Source organism: Giraffa tippelskirchi, chromosome 4, assembly GCF_054371585.1.
Source record: "Giraffa tippelskirchi isolate mGirTip1 chromosome 4, T2T-mGirTip1v1.2.pri, whole genome shotgun sequence".
Lineage (NCBI taxonomy): Eukaryota > Metazoa > Chordata > Mammalia > Artiodactyla > Giraffidae > Giraffa > Giraffa tippelskirchi.
The window spans coordinates 72,145,241-72,159,739 of record NC_137278.1 but is presented as its reverse complement, the minus strand read 5'-3'; the positions used below and the strand labels follow the sequence as shown (position 1 = coordinate 72,159,739).

The following is a 14,499-nucleotide window of genomic DNA, read 5'->3' as shown; positions in this document are numbered from 1 at the left end:
GTGTTGCAAAATATTCCTGTTGAATGACTACATGGTAGAAAACACCCTATTTCTTTTGGTCCTTAGAAATATACCATGCATTCATCAAAAATACACTCTGTGTCAGGCGTTCCCTGGTGGGCTTGTGGTTATGATTACAGGCTTTCATCATCATGGTGTGGGTTCAATCCCTGGTCAGGGAACTGAGATCCTACAAGTTGCATGGCATGATCAAAAAAAGAAAGAAAGAAAAATAAATATACTGTATGTTCATCTATTCTTGAGTTAGAAATAATTTAAAATATATTTTCATACAGGATATGATCATCTGAAATCTCATAATCGGAGCTCATGTATATGATCAATTTCACTATCATATTATTAAAAGTCTAGAGACGTGATATCTAGTAAAACTTTCTACAATGATGAAAATGTTTGACATGAGGTTAACAGTTACATTCTCTCCACATAACCACTTCGTGCTTAATGTGACTGCTGCTGCTAAGTAGTTTCAGTTGTGTCCAACTCTGTACGACCCCAGAGATGGCAGCCCACCAGGCTCCCCTGTCCCTGAGATTCTCCGGCAAGAACACTGGAGTGGGTTGCCATTTTCTTCTCCAATGCACGAAAGTGAAAAGTGAAAGTGAAGTCGCTCAGTTGTCTCCGACTCAGCAACCCCATGGACTGAAGCCTGCCAGGCTCCTACGTCCATGGGATTTTCGAGGCAAAGGAGTACTGGAGTGGGGTGCCATTACCTTCTCCGTAATGTGACTGGGGAAACTGAATTTTCAATTCTGTTAATTAATTTTTGTATAAGTCACATGGGACAAGTGGCTACCATACGGGACAACTCAGTCTACAGTGTTCTTTATCTCTCTGCACTTATCTTTTGTTGTTGTTGCTGTTGTTGAGGCCATGCATGCCTCATTGCTTGTGGGATCTTAGCTCGCTGACCAGGCATTAAACCCAGGCCCTGAGCAGTGAGAGTATGAGGTCCTAACCACTGGACGACCAGGGAATTCTGTGCATTTATCTTTTGATCTGTATGTCTCCCATCCTACTTTATACCTTTTTGAAGAAGAATGTTAATTCTTAAGTAGTGTAATAAAGAAAAAAACTGAGAACCGACTATTTTACTACTGCATCTTCTATTCAGAAGACTCCACCATCCTTGCTTTCTTATTGTAAAGGGCTTCCTGGTGGCTCAGGTGGTAACTTCCTGCAATGGAGGAGACTCAGGTTCAATCCCTGGGTCAGGAAGATCCCCTGGAGAAGGAAATGGCAACCCACAAGTAAAATTTCTGTTTTTTGGAAGATCTTGAATAAAGAATAAAAGTCACAAAATAGCAACCCTAGTAAGCAGTCAGGACTGCTCAAAAAAAGAAAAAAAAAACTAAAATTAGTCCACCTAATCCTGACGGTATACTGAAAGTTAAGCTTTCTTCACTCTTTTTAGTTCTGCTAGACTGGAAGCCATAGGTTTTATCTCTTTTTTTTCACAGGTACTCCTACAAGTTAAAACAGAAATAAAAGGAGCAACAGCAAATGTACTGAGTGCTTATAGGTACTAAGTAGTGTTCTAATGTGAAGAGAAAGTTGCTCAGTCATGTCCGACTCTTTGCGACCCATGTACTATACAGTCCATGGAATTCTCCAGGCCATGGAGTGGGTAGGCCATTCCCTTCTCCAGGAGATCTTCCCAACCCAGGGATTGAACCCAGGTCTCCTGCATTGCAAGCTGATTCTTTACCAGCTGAGCTACCAGGGAAGTCCAGTGTACTAAAAGTTTTATATGTATTTCACTTAACTCTCTCCACAACATTATGAGAAAATACTGGGTTGCCCAAAAAGTTTGTTTGGACATCAGAAAAACCAAGCAAGCTTTTTGGTCAACCCAATATTACTTATTGTCATCTTTATAGATAGGAAAGTTTAGGCAGAGGAAGGTGAAGTAACCTTAATATCACACAGCCAGTGAAAGATCCCATAGTCAGAGGCCCCTGGTGTGCTCCAGTCCATGGGGTCACAAAGAGTTGGACACGACTGAGCAACTAAGCACACACACAGTGAAAGATAAGCTAGAATTTCATCCAAGTTGTCTGCAGAGCTACAAAAACAGCTATTCATTTTTTAAGATGCCCTAAAGTTTTTCAGTAACTCTGTACTCACTTCTTGTGAACAAGATTAAGTATTGTAGCATTCTAGGTTCAATGTAATCCTTTTTCTTCCAACTTTCTTTTTATTTTCTAGTATTGATATTTTGGTTCTACCTTAAAAAAATATTAAAAAATTAACAATCAATAGTTAACCTGATTAACACACTTCACAGATTCTTTGCTCACAATGTATTCTTTTGTCTAATTCCTCCCTCTAGTTTACTATTCTTTCTGCCCAAGTATATCACTTTGGTTTTTGCATCAAAAAATTTTTTAAATTTATTTATTTTTTAGTTAAAGGATACTGCATCAAGTTTTTTAAGTGATAAACTCAGTTTCTGTGTAAATCCTCATGAGTCTCATTCTTGATGATATTTTAAATAGGTATAGAAGTCAAGATTTAACAGTTATATTCTCTGTACATTTTGAGGAAAAAGTACCCCAGTTTCTTCTGGAAATTACTGTTCTGATAAATATACTATTAGTATGACTGATATTTTGGTACAGGTACTCTGGCTTTTTTTTCATCCTTTTTATAAAAACTATTTTTTTGTTGTTCTGCAATTTCACTATTGAGCATTTAAGAAGCTGAATTTTTGGAGTATTTATCCTGCTAACTAATTGTTAATGAATATACAAGTTCAGTGTGAAAACTTAGATTTTACTTCAATTCTAATAACTTAATCATCTCATTAAATATTATTTCTCTACTATTTTATCTAATCTCTCCTAAAGCTTCTTTTGGACAGATGTTTAAATCTTTTGACCAATCCTCTAATTTTTTCCCTTCATTTTTGCTAACTTTTGGGTGAATTCCTCAATATTATGCCAGGGCTTCCCTGGTGGCTCAGATGGTAAAGCGTCTGCCTGCAATGCAGAAGACCCAGGTTCGATCCCTGGGTGGGGAAGATCCCCTGGAGAAGGAAATGGCAACCCACTCCAGTACTCTTGCCTGGAAAATTCCATGGATGGAGGAGCCTGGTAGGCTACAGTCCATGGGGTCGCAAAGAGTCGGACACGACTGAGCAACTTTACTTTCGCTTTATTGAGTTCAATATAATACATCTCATCTACTAAGTTAAATCATTTCTACAGTGTTCAGTTTTTATATCTATTTGTTAATCTGTTGTCATCGCTGTTTACTGGTTAAGTTGTGTCTGGCTATTTGCGACTCCATTTGCTTGGTGGGAAAAAAGGAGATAATAGTACAGTGTTTATAGTCTATTTCCTTTTGTGCTGGAATAGAGGAATAATTGATATTCTCATTCAAGTAAATCCTTAGTCTGTGAAGAACAATCTTCAGATAACTAAATATATTTAAGATTCTCAGGGAGATAAAGGAGTAAGTAATATCCTGTAGCCCTCTGTCCATGGAATTTTCCAGGCAAGAACACTGGAGTAGGTTGTCATTTCCTTCTCCAGGGGATGGATCTTCCCAACCCAAGGATTGAACTTGTGTCTCCTGCACCGGCCGGAGGATTCTTTATCACTGAGACACCAGGGAAGGCCAAATTGGCATGTACTTAATTTTGGTTTTCTTTTATGGATATTACTTATTCCTTTATCTCCCTGAGAATCTTAGATATATTTAGTTATCTGAAGATAGTCTGTGAAGAACAATTTACTTGACTGAGAATATCAACTATTCCCCTACTCCAGACAAAAGGAAATAGACCATAAACATTGTACTGTGATCTCCTTTTCTCCCACCAAGCAAAGAAATCTTGAAGATATTTCTCTATCAACACACAGAGTGTTTTCTTGCCCTTTTCAGTAAAGGTGTTGATCTGTCTTTTTTTTAAGGTTAATTTTTCTTGTGTGTTTTTGAATTTTTGTTTGCAGGTTCATCACAAGTTTAAGTTGCATGTGTTATATATGGTAGAGGAACGCAGGGGTGCTGGTGGGTATGTTTACATGTGCTTACCTCACCTTAACAGTTTTTGATTTGCTGACACCTCTCACTCAAGTCTCCCACCCCAGTGAAGTTTGTTAATTGCTGCAGATGGGCTCTTCGTGACGATCCAGTCACTACATCATGGGCAGGTTGGCTCAGATCTTATCTAGGAGGCTTTCACTGATTCCTTCCACTACTATGCACGTGTAATTTATATAAGCCTGTAAGCTCCTTCTTGACTCAGCCTCCTAGTTTCTTGAATAGTAAAACAAGTAATGTACCTCCTTTATCCAACCTGCACACCAATATAGCTTTGGTCTCCATCCTGAAAGAAAAGAACTTTCAGAGCATCTGCCTGCTTCTAAACCAGATTTAGGTAGACTCATGTATTTAGTCCCTACTTAACACACTGTTTTTTATTCTTTTAAGTCCAAAGACATATCTATTTTATCAAGAGTAAATGTACTTTTATTCTGAGAGATAGTGCCCAACTGAATTCCAGAGGATATCTCAATTTTATCCTCAATAGTCATGTATGACAAAGCATCAAGAGGATGTTATCTAACTTTTAGGTTTTTCCCTAATAGGTGTTTTGGTTTGAATTTCTCTTACTTTGAATGAGGTTATTATTAGCAGCTTCTCAGATGCTCGCAAGCTATTTGCATTTACCTTTCTGTGAATTATCTATTCACATCTTTGCCCCCATTTTTTTTATTAGATTGCAGGCCGTTTTAAACTGAGTTTGCAGGATATATACACAAGAACACCCTTTGTGATGTTACCTGCATACAAGTTTTGCTAGTTATTAATCTGTATTCTGACTATTGTATTATGATGGTTTTTGGCATTCTGAGTGTTTTTGAAAAATTGTGGTAAACAAAACAAATACAAAACATCATCTAAGTCACTTTTAAGTGCATAGTGTAATAGTGTTAACTATATGCACAATGTTGTCCAATGGATCTCTAGAACTTTTTCATCATGCAAAAAGGAAACTCTATACCCAATGATATCAAGAAAATTAGACATACCAAGGGAAATTTTCATGCAAAGATGGACACAATAAAAGACAGAAATGGTATGGACCTAACAGAAGCACAAGATATTAAGAAGAGGTGGCAAGAATACACAAAAGAACTGTACAAAAAAGATCTTCATGACCCAGATAACCATGATGGCGTCACTCACCTAGAACCAGATATTCTGGAATGCTAAGTCAAGCGGGCCTTAGGAATCAGCACTATGAACAGAGCTAGTGGAGGTGATGGAATTCCAGTCGAGCTACTTCAAATCCTAAAAGATGATGCTGTGAAAGTGCTGCACTCAATATGCCGGCAAATTTAGAAAACTCAGCAGTGGCCACAAGACTGGAAAAGGTCAGTTTTCCTTCCAATACCAAAGAAAGGCAATGTCAAAGAATGCTCAAACTACCGCACAATTGCACTCATCTCACACGCTAGTCAAGTAATGCTCAAAATTCTCCAAACAAGGCTTCGACAGTACATGAACCGTGAACTTCCAGATGTTCACGCTGGTTTTAGCAAAGGCAGAGGAACCAGAGATCAAACCAACATCCACTGGATCATCAAAAAAGCAAGAGAGTTCAAGAAAAACCTCTACTTCTGCTTTATTGAGTATGCCAAAGCCTTTGACTGTGTGGATCACAATAAACTGTGGAAAATTCTTAAAGAGATGGGAATAGCAGACCACCTGACCTGCCTCCTGAGAAATCTGTATGCAGGTCAAGAAGCAACAGATAGAACCAGACATGGAACAACAGACTGGTTCCAAATCAGGAAAGGCTGTATATTGTCACTCTGCTTATTTAACATATATGCAGAGTACATCATGTGAAATGCCAGGCTGGATGAAGTACAAGCTGGAATCAAGATTGCTGGGAGAAATATCAATAACCTCAGATATGCAGATGACACCACCCTTATGGCAGAAAGAGAAGAACTAAAGAGCCTGTTGATGAAAGTGAAAGAGGAGAGTGAAAAAGTTGGCTTAAAACTCAACATTCAGAAAACTAAGATCATGGCATCTGGTCCCATCACTTCCTGGCAAATAGATGGGGAAACAGTGGAAACAGTGGCTGACATTTTTAGGCTCCAAAATCACTGTAGATGGTGACTGCAGCCATGAAGTTAAAATACGCTTACTTTTTGGAAGAAAAGTTATGACCAACCTAGACAGCATATTAAAAAGCAGAGACATTACTTTGCCAACAAAAGTCTGTCTAGTCAAAGCTATGGCTTTTCCAGTAGTCATGTATGGATGTGAGAGTTGAACTATAAAGAAAGCTGAGCACCAAAGAATTGATGCTTTTGAACTGTGGTGTTGTAGAAGACTCTTTGAGAGTCCCTTGGACAGCAAGGAGATCCAACCAGTCCATCCTAAAGGAGATCAGTCCTGGGTATTCATTGGAAGGTCTGATGCTGAACCCGAAACTCCAATACTTTGGCCAGCTGATTCAAAGAGCTGACTCAATGGACAAGACCCTGATGCTGGGAAAGATTGAAGGCGGGAGGAGAAGGGGACGACAGAAGATGAGATGGTTAGATGGCAAAACCGATTCAATGAACATGAGTTTAAGTAAACTCTGGGAGTTGGTGATGGACAGGGAGGCCTGGAGTGCTGCAGTCCATGGGGTCGCAGAGTTGGACACAACTGAGCAACTGAACTGAACTGATACCCAGTGAAAAACAACTTCCCTTCTTCCTCTCTACTTAGTTCCTGGCAACCACCATTCTACTTTCTAAGAGTTTGACTAGTTTAAGATACCTCATTTAAGTAGAATTATGCAGTATTTGTGACTGGTTTATTCCACCCCGCATTAATGTCCTCAAGGTTTATCCATGCTGTACCATGTGATAGGATTGTTTTTTTAAAGGCTGAATATAATTTCATTGTAAATATACATATCACATTTTTCTTTATCCATTCAGGGGTTGCTTTTTTAATGCAGTAGAAATTATGCATTATTTTATGAATTCTAGATTTAATTTAAATGGTCTTCCTCACATCAAAATTGTAAGACTTCTTTAATGCTTTCTTCTATTACTTTCAAGGCTTAATTTTTCATTGATTCATTTGGTATATGTGTGAAATTTACAGATTGAAGTTCTTTCATACAGCTAACCAGGTGTCCCTAGTTAACTATTTTTTTCCACAGATTTGAGATGCCATCTTTATTATATTCTCACACGTATTTGAAAGTATTTCTGGACTTACTATTCTGCTTCACTGACCCACGTATGTTTGTTGATTGGTACCATGCCTGTTTTGTTCATTTTACCTTTATATCTTGATTTCTGAAAAGACAAGTTCTCCCTCAGTTCTCTTTAGTTTTTCAGCCCTCCTGGCTACTCTTGCATATTTTTCCTTATTAACTTTGGAACATGTCTCATTTTAAAAACTAGTTGACAAACTACCTCAGTGGGAACTGTGACAGTGTTATCCTTTCTATCCAGAAAAGATGATATGTCTTTTTGTTTAAGGTCTGTTTTGTGTCTTTCAATTATGTATTTCCGACTACTGACATGTTTCCACTTTTCCTCATATTTTCTATAATTTCGGCTTAACCTCAGTTCAGTTGCTCAGTCGTGTCCGACTCTTTGCAACCCCATGAACTGCAGCACACCAGGCCTCCCTGTCCATCACCAAATCCCGGAGTTTACCCAAACTCATGTCCATTGAGTTGGTGATGCCATCTAACCATCTCATCCTCTGTCGTCCCCTTCTCCTCTTGCCTTCAATCTTTCCCAGCATCAGGATCTTTTCAAATGAGTCAGCTCTTTGCATCAGGTTATCAAAATACTGGAGTTTCAGCTTCAACATCAGTCCTTCCAATGAACATCCAGGACTGATTTCCCTTAGGATGGACTGGTTGGATCTCCTTGAAGTCCAAGGGACTCTCAAGAGTCTTCTCCAACACCATAGTTCAAAAGTATCAATTCTTCTGCGCTTAGCTTTCTTTATAGTCCAACTCTCACATCCATACTTAACTACTGGAAAAACCACAGCCTTAACTAGACGGACCTTTGTGGACAAAGTAATGTCTCTGCTTTTTAATATGCTATCTAGGTTGGTCATAACTTTCCTTCCAAGGAGTAAGCGTCTTTTAATTTCACGGCTGCAATCACCATCTGCAGTGATTTTGTAGCCCAGAAAAATAAAGTAAGCCACTGTTTCCCCATCTATCTGCCATGAAGTGATGGGAATGGATGCCATGATCTTAGTTTTGTGAATGTTGAGCCTTAAGCCAACTTTTTCACTCTCCTCTTTCACTTTCATCAAGGGGCTCTTTAGTTCTTCTTCACTTTCTGCCATAAGGGTGGTGTCATCTGCATATCTGAGGTTATTGATATTTCTCCCAGTAATCTTGATTCCAGCTTGTGCTTCCTCCAGCCCTGCGTTTCTCATGATGTACTCTGCATAGAAGTTAAATGAACAGGGTGACAATATACAGCCTTGACGTACTCCTTTTCCTATCTGGAACCAGTCTGTTGTTCCATGTCCAGTTCTAACTGTTGCTTCCTGACCTGCATACAGATTTCTCAGGAGGCAGGTCAGGTGGTCTGGTATTCCCATCTCTTTCAGAATTTTCGACAGTTTATGGTGATCCACACAGTCAAAGGCTTTGGCGTAGTCAATAAAGCAGAAATAGATGTTTTTTTGGCACTCTCTTGCTTTTTCAATGATCCACCGGATGTTGGCAATTTGATCTCTGGTTCCTCTACCTTTTCTAAAACCAGCTTGAACATCTGGAAGTTCGCAGTTCATGTATTGCTGAAGCCTGTCTTGGAGAATTTTGAGCATTACTTTACTAGTGTGTGAGATGAGTACAACTGTGCAGTAGTTTGAGCATTCTTTGGCATTGCCTTTCTTTGGGATTGGAATGAAAACTGACCTTTTCCAGTCCTGTGGCCACTGCTGAGTTTTCCAAATTTGCTGGCATATTGAGTGCAGCACTTTCACAGCATCATCTTTTAGTATTTGAAATAGCTCAATTGGAATTCCATCACCTCCACTAGCTTTGTTCATAGTGATGCTTCCTAAGGCCCACTTGACTTCACATTCCTGGATGTCTGGCTCTAGGTGAGTGTGAGTGATCACACCATCGTGATTATCTGGGTCGTGATGATCTTTTTTGTACAGTTCTTCTGTGTATTCTTGCCACCTCTTCTTAATATCTTCTGCTTCTGTTAGGTCCATACCATTTCTGTCCTTTTCTGAGCCCATCTTTGCATGAAATGTTCCCCTGGTACCTCTAATTTTCTTGAAGAGATCTCTAGTCTTTCCCATTCTGTTGTTTTCCTCTATTTCTTTGCATTGATCGCTGAGGAAGGCTTTCTTATCTCTCCTTGCTATTCTTTGGAACTCTGCATTCAAATGCGTATATCTTTCCTTTTCTCCTATGCTTTTCACGGTAAGGCCTCCTGAGACAGCCATTTTCCTTTTTTGCATCTATTTTTTGGGGGGATGGTCTTGATCCCTGTCTCCTGTACAATGTCACGAACCTCCATCCATAGTTCATCAGACACTCTATCATATCTAGTCCCTTAAATCTATTTCTCACTTCCACTGTATAGTCATAAGGGATTTGATTTAGGTCATTTAGGAGCTGCCGAGAGGAGCTACCCCACGTCCAAGGTCAGGGGCGGCGGCTGTGCTTTGCTGGAGCAGCCGTAAAGAGATACCCCATGTCCAAGGTGAGAGGAAACCCAAGTTAGACAGTAGGGGCTGAGAGAAGGCATCAGAGGGCAGACAGACTGAAACCACAATCACAACCAGCCAATCTGATCACATGGACCACAGCTTATATAACTCAATGAAACTAAGTCATGCCACCCAAGACGTGTGGGGCCACCCAAGACAGACAGGTCATGGTGGAGAGGTCTGACCGAATGTGGTCCACTAGAGAAGGGAATGGCAAACCACTTCAGTATTCCTGCCTTGAGAACCCCATGAACAATATGAAAAGGCAAAAAATAGGATACTGAAAGATAACTCCCCAGGTCGGTAGGTGCCCAATATGCTACTGGAGATCAGTGGAGAAATAACTGCAGAAAGAATGAAGGGATGGAACCAAAGCAAAAACAACACCCAGTTGTGGATGTGACTGGTGATAGAAGCAAGGTCCGATGCTATAAAGAGCAATGCTGCATAGGAACCTGGAATGTTAGGTCCATGAATCAAGACAAACTGGAAGTGGTCAAACAGGAGATGGCAAGAGTGAACATCAACATTCTAGGAATCAGTGAACTAAGATGGACTGGAATGGGTGAATTTAACTCAGATAACCATTGTATCTACTATGTGGGCAGGAATCCCTTAGAAGAAATGGAGTAGCCATCATAGTCAACAAAAGGGTCCGAAATGCACTACTTGGATGCAATCTCAAAAATTACAGAATGATCTCTGTTCGTTTCCAAGGCGAACCATTCAATATCACGGTAATCCAAGTCTACACCCTGACCAGTAATGCTGAACAAGCTGAAGTTGAACGGTTCTATGAAGACCTGCAAGACCTTCTAGAACTAACACCCCCAAAAGATGTCCTTTTCATTACAGGGGACTGGAATGCAAAAGTAGGAAGTCAAGAAACACCTGGAGTAACAGGCAAATTTGGCCTTGGAGTACAGAATGAAGCAGGCCAAAGGCTAACAGAGTTCTGCCAAGAGAACGCACTGGTCATAGCAAACACCCTCTTCCAACAGCTCAAGAGAAGACTCTACACATGGACATCACCAGATGGTCAACACCAAAATCAGATCGATTATATTCTTTGTAGCTAAAGATGGAGAAGCTCTATACAGTGAGCAAAAACAAGACAGGAGCTGACTGTGGCTCAGATCATAAGTTTTGTGAATATCATCTCATACCGATACAAAATTAAAGATATAGAAAAAATTTTTTTCCTTGTGATGAGATCTCTTGGGATTTACTGTTAACTTTGATATATAACATAGAGCAGTATTATACTTATCATGTTTACATTAATCCCTAGTATCTATTTTATAATTGAAAATTTGTATCTTTGGACCACTTTCATCTAGTTCCTCCTTTCCAGTGCCCCACCTCTGATAACCACAAATCTGATCTTACTCTTGCCAGTTTGTTTTTTGAGATACAACAGACCCACAACACTTTGTTAAGTTCCTGTTACCAAATTTGTTTAAAAAAACATAATCCCACCATTAAGGAAACTAGTCTGAGGGCTAAAATGGTTTGTAAAGTCTTCTCAGAGAAAGTGGATATTTTAACAAGATCTTGAGGATTGAGTATGTCACAGAAAAAAGGGAAAAAATAACATTCTTAGTAAGAAGAAATGGGCTAGACAAACAGCAAAGAAGAGTTACCAGGGCAGAGATTTTTACTGTCTGCATACTCTGTTCATCTCTCAGTTTACTTTATGTTGGTGTTTCTTTTCCAATAAGGAGGTTAGAATTAGTCACTCTTTTGTCTCTCTAAGGCTTTCCTCTACTACCTGTGAATTAATCTAAATCCTTTATCCCAGTCTTTCATACTTGGGCTGCCTATTTTTCTTCCATATGATTCTTCTCTTGACAGACTCATATGCATTGCTAATCTCACACATACACACACACACACACAGATTGCTTAAGTATTTGATCACTTCCTTTTTACTCCCATGCCTTCTTGATAGCTTCTCATATCCCAGTGTCATTTACAATTGTTGGTAGGTCCATTTAAGCTTAACATGTGAAGGAATATGAGTAAAGATTTGATAATATTTTATGTAGTAAGCTTATCTTATCTTGTTCTACATTCTGAATGTTTTGCTAATACTGTTTGGCAAAGTTTCTGAAAAATCACCAGAATGTATTTTCCTTACTAATAAATGTCTAATATCAGTGAACAGACTTGTAATACACAATAGAAACTGTGTACAATTCTCATTTCAGTAGGGCTTCCCTGGTAGCTCAGACAGTAAAGAATCTACTTACAATGCAGGAAACCTGGGTTTGATTTCCTGGGTCAGGAAGGTCCCCTGGAGAAGGGAATGGCACTCCACTCCAGTTTTCCTGTCTGGAGAATCCCCATGGACACGAGAGTATGACTGGCTACAGTCCATGGAGTCGGACAAATCTAAGTGACTAACATTTTCACACTTTTCACAGTTGTAATGTTAACAGCCATCATTTATTGATCACTTTATATCAAATAGACACTAAGTGCTGGTTTTATTCTTACAAAAATTTCCATCATATGGACAATATACCCATTTAACATTTGAGAAAACAGAAGTTTAGCAAATTTAACTCCCAGGACCGAGTAAATGGCAACCATAGGGTTAGAATCCATGTCTTTCTGATTAAACAGCCTGAATAAAGGTTGAATTACTACATTATACTATATCAGTAATCACTATCTCCCATGTATAACTTTTCAAAAACACATTTCTAGGAAATATTTCTTACATAAAAATGATTACTAATTGCATTGCAGTTACATGCTTTTAGAAAGCAGGAAGTAATGAATAACCAATTACGCATTTCCCAAGAAAACTCAGAAAAGCATAATGAGAAATTGAAAATTAGCAACAATCACCCTAGAGGAAACTTCCCTAGTGATCCAGTGGCTAAGAATCTTTTCTCCCAATGCAGGGGGCCCAGGTTTGATCCCTGGTCAGGGAACTAGGCCCTACATGCCGCAACGAAGAGTTCACATGCCACAACTAAAGATCCCACATGCTGCAACCGAGACCCAGCACTGTCAGAAGTGAAGTGAAGTCGCTCAGTCGTGTCTGACTCTTTGCGACCTCACGGACTGGAGCCTACCAGAGTCCTCTGTCCATGGGATTTTCCAGGCAAGAATACTGGGGTGGGTTGCCATTTCCTCCTCTAGGAGATCTTCCCGACCCAGGGATCGAACCAGGGTCTCCCGCATTGCAGGCAGACACTTTACCATCTGAGCCACAAGGGAAGCCCCAAGTAAATGTTAAAAAAAAAAAAAAAACAACTAGAGAACACTTACACATTTCTTTTTACTTGCTATAAATATAATAAGACGTAGAAATATATGTAGTATCATGTAGTATTTTCACTGAATCATTCTGTATACAATTTTGGGTTCTCCCTTATTTAACATTATTTTCCTAATATAAATATATATGCATGTATGTATGCATTCTTTGAAAATGGTTATCAGTGGCTGCATATTTAAAAGTTTTTTATTTATATTTGGCTGTATTGGGTCTTCGTTGCTATGCAAGGGCTTTCACTAGTTGAGAAGAGCAGGGTCTATTCTCTAGTTGCAACGTGTGGGCATCTCACTGAAGTTGCTTCTCTTGATTTAGGTCATACCTGAATGGTCTAGTGGTTTTCTCCATTTTCTTCAATTTAAGCCTGAATTTGGCAATAAGGAGTTCATGATCTGAGCCACAGTCAGCTCTCGTCTTGTTTTTGCTCACTGTATAGAGCTTCTCCATCTTTGGCTGCAAAGAAAATAATCGACCTGATTTTGGTGTTGACCATCTGGTGATGTCCATGTGTAGAGTCTTCTCTTGAGCTGTTGGAAGAGGGTGTTTGCTATGACCAGTGCGTTCTCTTGGCAGAACTCTGTTAGCCTTTGGCCTGCTTCATTCTGTACTCCAAGGCCAAATTTGCCTGTTACTCCAGGTGTTTCTTGACTTCCTACTTTTGCATTCCAGTCCCCTGTAATGAAAAGGACATCTTTTGGGGGTGTTAGTTCTAGAAGGTCTTGTAGGTCTTCATAGAACCGTTCCATGGTATATATAAGTCAAATCATTATGCTGTACATGTTAAACTTTTATAGTGCTTCATGTTAACTATATCTCAATAAAACTGGAAGAAAAAAATGCAAATATCCCTTTGACTCAGTAACTCACTTATATGAACCGAAATTGTGACACAAACATATAAAGACATTTGTACAAAGATGTTCACTGCAATTCTATCATAGCAAAAAAAAGTACCTAAATATTAATCAACAGAGATACATTTAATATAAATTGTGGTATATTCACATAATGGACTGTTCAACTAAAAAAGACTGAGACAACTTTTTATAGTTATTAAAAAAAACCACCCAGGATATATTCAAGCAAAAAGAAAAACTTAATTTATAAATTATTACATAGTGTGCTTTCTTTTTAATGAAAAAAGTATGTATTTATATACACGTGTTAAATTTAAAAGTAAACATACACATATAGAAATACAATTAATAGTTGTCTCTGGGGAATAGAAGTACAACGGAAAAGAATTGACTTTTTAATTTTAAAGTTTCATATAATTCTATATTCATTAATTCATTTAGGAATCATTTGAAAATTTCTCGAGTGTCAGACACTCATGATTTATTCCACTCACTTGGCCCTTACACATTAAACGTCTTTTGAGGTATTTCGTATTTATCCCACTGAGCCATAAACATGTTGAAGGCAAGCTTCCCTTCCCACAGCAACAACTATAAGCATAC

General features: G+C 38.9%; 1 protein-coding gene and 1 non-coding gene across 8 annotated transcripts in view; one reads left to right on the top strand and one right to left on the bottom strand.

The window, feature by feature from the left end:
- FBXO11 (F-box protein 11) overlaps window positions 1–14,499 on the bottom strand; it is a 113,184-nt gene that overhangs the window by 80,981 nt on the left and 17,704 nt on the right. The window lies entirely within an intron of this gene.
- TRNAC-GCA (transfer RNA cysteine (anticodon GCA)) lies at window positions 2,972–3,043 on the top strand. The gene has a single exon. It is a non-coding gene; the product is annotated as a tRNA-Cys (tRNA).